An 8,370-nucleotide genomic window follows, 5' to 3' on the forward strand; every position below is an offset into this window, starting at 1 on the left:
TGTACTTTTAAATTTGTCTTAAATATTTTAAATATATTTAAATATTTTAACATTTAAATATATTCTAAATATGTTTAAATATTTTTGTTTGTATAGATACTTTTAAGTGTTCTAGAAAGTTTTAGCAGTTGATTCCAGTATAGTTTCTGGTGTTGGTATTTTGCTTTTAACAGGTTTTTCTTATACTCGACATTTATCACAAATAATTTCTAATGCTTTTATATTAATTTTTCTTCAGTTAAATCTTTACTTCATTCAGAATTAATTTTATTTCAGGTGTGATATAAGTATGTTTTCATATTTCACATAATTTGAGATTGTACTTGGAATTACCTTATTAATCAGTCTCTCCATAAAGGAAAAAGGAATGCTATTTTTGGTTTCTTCTTATATCACTATCAGAAGTAAACAAAGTTGCAACGTTTTCACCGGCTGTTGAGTGATCTGAAGACAGCTTGAAGCACTGGTTTGAGTTAACATACAGAAGTAACCACTTGATTTGGGCTCAGTAACTTTCTTTAAAAAGGCACTGGGTACGAATACTGAGCTTGAGAACTCAGAAAAAGTGTGGAACATGTTACCCGTGCATATTAGCCAGTGAATCCTTTGGATAGCTACGTATCTTGGGCATGGGGAGAGTGGATGTCCGAAAGCTCTGCCCCGAGTAGGGCTGGGAACTCCATCTCATGCACCACCTGTGTGAACACCTGGTCCACTATCAGTTTGCTCTTGGCCGTGACCTGGCACTCGACCTTGGTGCCCACCAGCACCAGCCGGACAGCCTTGGACCCCACATCCAGCTCATGCGCTCCCTCAGCGGCCACACGGCCTTGAAGGAGGCCTAGCTCCACAGCTGTAGAGCACCACGAAGCCGTCGCTGTTCTTGATGTAGCGGTCCTTGAGGGGGACCAGGGGCTCGGCGCCCACCGGGTCCATGATCACACCCTGATCACCTTGCTGACGAGCTCCTCCACCGACCGCGCTGCTCCGGGAAGCGGCCGCTCGTGAACTGCGAGACCAGCGCGGTCTTGCCCGGGACACGCTCCCGAGCAGCGCCCCCGTAGCGCTTGGCAGGTCGCGGCTCCAGACCCGCATGGCAGGGAGCGGGGGATGCACGGCCCAACAGGACCACCTTATACTTCAAGTAGCAGCATTTGAAATTTCCGGTTGTTCCACATATGGACATCACAGTCTTTTTTATCTTAGTTCTTTCAGTGCATGTGTAGTAGTATCTTATTGTGATTTTAAATTTTGTATTTTCCTTATAATTATTGGAGTGTTTGGATACTGTAGTGTATGTTATCCTTTTTAAAAACTTCATTGTTATTTTTCACTCTTAAATGTATCCTTTTGTTCACTACAAAGCAATACTAAAAAAGTAAAAGGAAATTTTCAGTGTGACAATATTTGCAATACCTATATTTGACAAAGGACTCGGATTTAAAATAAATTGTGTCTACAAATCAGTAGGAAATAGACAACCCCCTTCCCCCCAAATTGGAAAATTGGGCAAAGAATATGGATCAACAGTTTGCAATAGAGGAAATGCAAATGACCATGAAAAAAGATGCTTAAATTCATTCCTAGTCAGCGAACTGCAAAATAACATAACAAGTTACCAATTCTTACCCATCAAATTGACAAATAGTGAAAACATTGCTGTCTTGGATGAAGTTAAATCTTTATTACTCTTTATTGGTATAAATGTGAATAGTTAGAGCTTCTTTAGAAATGCAAGTTGAATGTTTTTTAATTAAAAAAAAAATTTATTGAAACTTAGTTGATTGCACATATTTATGCGGTACAGAGATGAATATCAACACCTGTTTGCAATACGTGATGTTTCAATCAGAATGATGAGTACGTTCAACATTATACAATGTAATGGTTTTTTATGGCCCTTTACCAATTCCTTCCTTACCCCTCTACACACCCTTTCCCATCTTTGGTAACCTCAGTTCTGTTTTGTCCTTTGGAAAGTTCAATGTATTGTTGTGATTGTTGTATCTTTCTTTTCTTTGTTTGTTTATTTATTTTCTCCCTTGAATTTAAAAATATAGATACTCTTAGATCCAGTAACTCCACTCCAGGAATCTATGCTATTAAAATAAAAGCACCAGTAAGTAAGTGTATTTATTCAACTGTTTGTGTTGATACATGGTTTACAGGGGCAAAATGACCGAAACCAAGTGAATCATCCTAAAGAGAAATGGCTGAATAAATAGCAGTTCTGCTACATCATGAAATATTAAGCAGCTGTTCAGTAGAGACTGAATTATAACTCCATCAGTTAACTTTGAGGGATGAGATGTTTTCACTGGATATGGAAAAGTAGCACAGAACTGTTATTGACATTGTGCCATTTATCTATGACAAACAATGACAATTTGCATATTATATGAGCATAGAAAAAAGGGGAAGACGATTACAAATCAGGTTATTAGTCTGGGGTTGAGGGGTAGTGGTGATGGGAAACAGTCAAGAAATTTTTAAAAGTTTAAAATAATAATGTAGCACATATAATCCAATTACGTTAAAATTCTTTGTTTTAGTGCATGCATGAAGAAATCAGAAAATAAAAGCATAAAGGACATTAATCTATTGGTGTATAGGCATGTCGATCATATATATTTTAATTGAAAGAAAAAGCTAAGCAAAAATGTATATTTCAGTTAAAATACTTCCCTGTCACTTCCCCATCCCCATGTGATAAGCAACCCAAAAAAGCCAACGAACCAAACTTGTAAAAGAAACAGAAGCTAAAAAGACCTGGCAGCCTTATTGCGAACTGATGCCTGATTAATACCTGGTGAGGGTTCCTGTATGGTTTCCATGGCCTGCTCAACACCGCAGAGTGCCTGCCATCACCTGGGGCATAAAGCCCTGAAAAATGCTGTCTCTGCTGTCATCTGTGTTGATTCTCTCTTATGTGTGCATTTTTGCCCCTTGCATAAGATTCAGTGTCAAGGTTGATATATCTTATTGGCCAAACCTACCTGGATCCCCTCACCATGGTCTATTTGCTAGAAAGAATGAGGAATAAGCAATAATTTGGTTTCTGTAGCAGAAGGCATTCCTACTTATAGGAAGTGTTTAAAAGATATACAGCCAAAATACACAAATAAATAAATACCCCTTCAAATAAACATCCCTCCCCCAAACAAATACCCCGAAACAGAACCTGGAATATAGAAACTGATAAAAAATTATCTTTGAATAAATTCATACAAGGTGTAGAAAGGGGTTGCTCTTTAAAAGACTTAAAAAATATAAAGGGTTACTGAAAAGTTTGATGAATTCAACTACATTAAAATTTATAATTTCTATTCATCAAAAGGCATCATAGAGAAAAGACAATTTACACACGGAGAGAAGATATTTCTCACAAATTATCTGCAGAAAAAATAAAAGGACTGTTAGCTGGAATACACATAGAACTACAAAAATCAAGAAATAAAACAAAAAATAAAAATAGTACATGAAAGTCACATAAAGACTTTTCAGAGAAGAGAAAACACAAGTGGCTAGCACTCAAAAAAGTTTGTTCTATTTCATTAATAATCATTGAAATGCATGTTAAAACTGCAGCAAGATAAAATTTATACTTTCATGATTGGGGGAAAATTGTAAATCTCAATATAACAAGTGTGTTGACAAAGATGTGGATCAAAAGAGCTGTCTTATGCTCCTAGTTTATGTGAAAATGGTACAAACACTGTATCTTCAACACAGAAACAGATGTGTATACCCCGTAGTCCAGTAGTTCCTTTTCAGGAACCTGCATATGTTTTGCAGATATGCACTTTGAACCATGTTTAAAAATATGTTTAGCAGCTGTAATTGTGTATAGCAGAAAACTGTTAACATCTGAAAGTTATGTGGATGAAAGAACAATGTGAATGGAGAGAAAAAAAGAGAAAAATAGTAAAAGAGAAAAAATATGTTTTATTGAATAGATACTACAGAAGTAGGTAAAAAAAACAAACTACAGCTATAGAAATCAAAATCATGAGTTTTAAAAATATGTTTTTTAGATAAAAAAAACCACTGCTATATTCTTCCATTTGTAAATGGAGAAATCCTCCCCACACACTCAATTATACACTGCAGAACTAATTTTGTTTTTCCTTTATAGCTCACCCTTAATGGTTAACTAAGATTGTAACAAAAACAGACATCCTGTCTCCTTTACAAAAACTCAAAGCATCCTGTCTTGCCCTGATACATTTACCTATATAAACCCCAGCCCTCAGTTGATTGGAGAGCCAGTTGTCAGTTCACCCTCTGTCTCCTGGTTGATGTCTTCCAAACTAAAAAGGCTTTTCTGTAAGTTCTCTCTGTTAAGTGTGATTGGCAATCCTAAAATGGAGAGCACTGGGACCCACAGAGGTCAGAGATTCCCCTAAGTCACTCTCTCACATGTTGGCTGATGGTGAATTGGAATCCTGTGGGACTCATTCGTTACTACATCTATATGAAGTTCAAAGACAGAAATGAGCAGATCGTTGGTAAACATATAAAGGAAATCAAGGGAAGAGTCAACAGAAATGTCAAGATTGTTATGTTTGGTAGGGAGAGAAGAGGATGCCATAGGAGAAAGTCACGAAGGATACTCCAGTGGTTTTTATAACACTTTATTTTTAATTTGGATCATGGTTACAAATACAACATCTCCCCCCCATCCTCAGGTGATATGTTTGAAGACCCCTAGTAGATGCCTGAAACTGCAGGTAGTACCGAACCCTGAGCACACTGTGCTTTTTTTTCCTATGTGTATATATCTATGATAAAGTTTAATTTATAAATTAGGCACAATAAGAGATTAACAACAATAACTAGTGATAAAGCAGAACAATTACAACGTTACACCAGCATCGCTACTCTTGTGCTTTGAGGCCATTATTAAGTAAAGTAAGGGTGACTTAAGCACAAGCACTGCAATACCACGACAGTCAATCTGATAACACAGAAGGCTGCTAAGTGACCAAAGGTCATGTATACAGTGTGGATATGTTGGACAAAGGGTTGACTTATATCCCAGGCAGGCCAAAGCTGGATATGCAAGATTTCATCACACTGCTTAGATTGGTATGCTATTGAAAAATTATGAATTGTTTATTCCTGGAATTTTCCATTTAACATTTTTGGACCACTATTGACCTCAGGTAAGTGAAATCACAGAGAGCAAAACTGTGGATAAGGGGAGACTACTGCATTTTGTTTTATATATTTATATACATGCATGTACACATGCATTCATATGTATGTATATGCATGCATGTAGAAATTTTTGAGCATGGCACTGTTGGCATTTGAAAACTTGACCAGGTAAAAGCATTAATATGTTGATATCACTGTGCTAAATGGCCACACTAATATATTTTAATAAGACCACTCCTAGAACAGGAGCTATGATATTAGTAACTACTTGATTAAGCCCCCTGTTCCTTGTCATTCCTCACCAGTCAAACTGCAAAGTTCAATGAAAATGTGATATGTGTTCATCCTGAATCTTTTAAGTAGTTAATAGCATACTAATCCCCATGATGCAGTACATGGTTTTGACTCTTATTAGAAATGAGAATGCCAGAGACTTGCAGATGGTCTCCCTATCTAAATAGCCTATATTTTCATAGGTTTGGGGAGCCAATGTGGAGATCTTCTAAGTTGCTGAGAACATCAATTCTAACTCCACACTCCTGAACTAAGAAATAATTACAGGGTAATTTGACATTCAAATAATGCAGAGTTTTTAAATACTACATGTATTCTGTGGTATAGTCAGGATTCAATAAGTTAAAAATGGTCTTGCTATTTTCCTTGACTGGTGACTCCGTGGAAGGAACACAGGTCCATCCGAGGAAGGCCAGGAAGAACTTTCACCACACGTGCTTGTGTTGTTATCACACCTGACCTCTCCTTCTTTAAAGGGACACTGAGGCAGTGAACCTACACGACCAGGGAATTGGTTAATGGCAGTGACACTGATGGTGGCTCAATTATGAGACTTGATAGAATTCTGTTACATTAGAGAAGAAGGAAGGACTTTCTTGTTTGCCAAAATTCTTTGCTGGTTGGTCCGTTCAGCCTACACAGTGCTCCTACTGCACATTCTGATACCTTTCCCCACCTCTTCTCTGGTAGTTACATCCTAATGTTCATGATCCTCATTAAGTCAATATTAAAATCAAGAAGCTCATTTCCACTGCATCGATTTCAAACCGTACTCCTGACCCTAATGTTGTCCTTCCTCAGTGTATTCCTTAGAGCCCTGGTGAAGGTAACTTCCTGGCCCTTTCACAGGACATGGTTTGTGCATGAGTGGGCAGATTTCACATTAGAAATCCACTTCCACATTCCCAGTTTCCCAAGTCATTGGATTCCTTTCCCTACATCTTAACTTTATGTAGGGTAATCCACTGTTGAGTCCAAGTACCAATCAATCAGTCAGTAAGTAGACAGTGTAAGACTGTCATCTGCTCAAGCTGGCACATTGGATGCAGGACTTCTGAAAAGCATGTTCACGCTTGTGTTGTTATCACACCTGACCTCTCCTTCTTTAAAGGGACACTGAGGCAGTGAACCTACACAGCCAGGGAATTGGTTAATGGCAGTGACACTGATGGTGGCTCAATTATGAGACTTGATAGAATTCTGTTACATTAGAGAAGAAGGAAGGACTTTCTTGTTTGCCAAAATTCTTTGCTGGTTGGTCCGTTCAGCCTACACAGTGCTCCTACTGCACATTCTGATACCTTTCCCCACCTCTTCTCTGGTAGTTACATCCTAATGTTCATGATCCTCATTAAGTCAATATTAAAATCAAGAAGCTCATTTCCACTGCATCGATTTCAAACCGTACTCCTGACCCTAATGTTGTCCTTCCTCAGTGTATTCCTTAGAGCCCTGGTGAAGGTAACTTCCTGGCCCTTTCACAGGACGTGGTTTGTGCATGAGTGGGCAGATTTCACATAAAATCCACTTCCACATTCCCAGTTTCCCAAGTCATTGGATTCCTTTCCCTACATATTAACTTTATGTAGGGTAATTCACTGTTGAGTCCAAGTACCAATCAATCAGCCAGTAAGTAGATAGTGTAAGACTGTCATCTGCTCAAGCTGGCACATTGGATGCAGAACTTCTGAAAAGCATGTTCACACCGATAATTTATACACATATTCAAGGACATTATTTTCTCTTTGGCCAAACTTGTTCAGAGTTCATTTTCATCTGACTAAAACTAATGTGGGGAGGGGATAAACTAGAGAGACATGGAGGGCACTTGAAGTGTGTAACTGAAAAACAATCATCTTTTTAGAAGAGGCATTTTAGAACTTCAAGCAAGACAAGAACAGCCTCATCAGACAGGGGCTAATTTTTATGGCTCGGGAGATTCAGTGTGGGGTTGTGAATTTTAGCATCCAAATCCTTCCATTTTTCTCCTTTCCGTTACTTTTGGTCCTCTTTTTTTTCCTGCACATTTCCTAAAGTTACATGAGAACCCTGGAAAAAATAAGTTCATTTGGCATTGTAATTGAAAATGTACATTCAAAACATGTGTTTTGCTGTTTTTCTGTTTCAGCCCAGTGGACACAACAAAATTATTTGAGAGCGTGCATCTTTGAGATTCTCAAATTCTCCATGTGAGTTGTTTCTTACACTAAAAATTACAGTCTACTTTCAGAGACCTTAACTTTTCTTTGTCTTTAGGTGTAAGCAGAAAATCAATTCACTAACATGATACGCAAAATCACCAGAGAAGGTAGAGGACCAATTCCCACTGCAGTTATCAACATCCTACCCTTTTCGAACAGTAAGTGTCTTAGCTATCACATAAGAGCCTTAATAAATAGGTGTTTAAATACATGTAGTAATTAGTCAGTCAGTAGTATTAGACTCTTATCTGATTTTTATCTATATTATCCCTGATTCTATAAGAGATAATAGATTCTGTTACAATGTTAATAAAAATAATCTGGGTTTCTGTCCATGTATTGTTAGGAATTTAAAACCTGAGTATAAGTTCCTCAGTACAGATAAGCAGTCAGCACCCCAACACTCCTTGTGTTCCATGTATTCTTCAAAATGACCTGTTACAGCAGTCACCCAGGGCAGAAAGCCTTCCTATCAGAAATGCCTTCATTTCAGTTGGCTATAATTAATACATAACTCTTTTGACACTGGACACCATGTGTCACGGGCCACCAATAACCCTTCATCAACTTGTATTCCGATCCTCAGAATCAGATCTTCCCGAGTCGGTCAAACCTCTATTATCACCTCCTCAAGACTCTGTCACCTGAAGCCACTTCTGGTCCAAATCACCTCCCAAATGATAAAATGCATATGGTCAGTGTCTCCACTCTCTGG

At 37.9% G+C, this 8,370-nt stretch overlaps 1 pseudogene; it reads right to left on the bottom strand.

Annotated features, from left to right (window-relative positions):
- Positions 1 to 614: 614 nt before the first annotated feature.
- On the bottom strand, positions 615 to 1,186 carry LOC103581140 (annotated as a pseudogene).
- Between the last annotated feature and the right edge of the window lie 7,184 nt (positions 1,187 to 8,370).

The sequence above is a fragment of the Galeopterus variegatus genome, unplaced genomic scaffold (genome assembly GCF_000696425.1).
Source record: "Galeopterus variegatus unplaced genomic scaffold, G_variegatus-3.0.2 Scaffold12428, whole genome shotgun sequence".
Classification (NCBI taxonomy): Eukaryota; Metazoa; Chordata; class Mammalia; order Dermoptera; family Cynocephalidae; genus Galeopterus; species Galeopterus variegatus.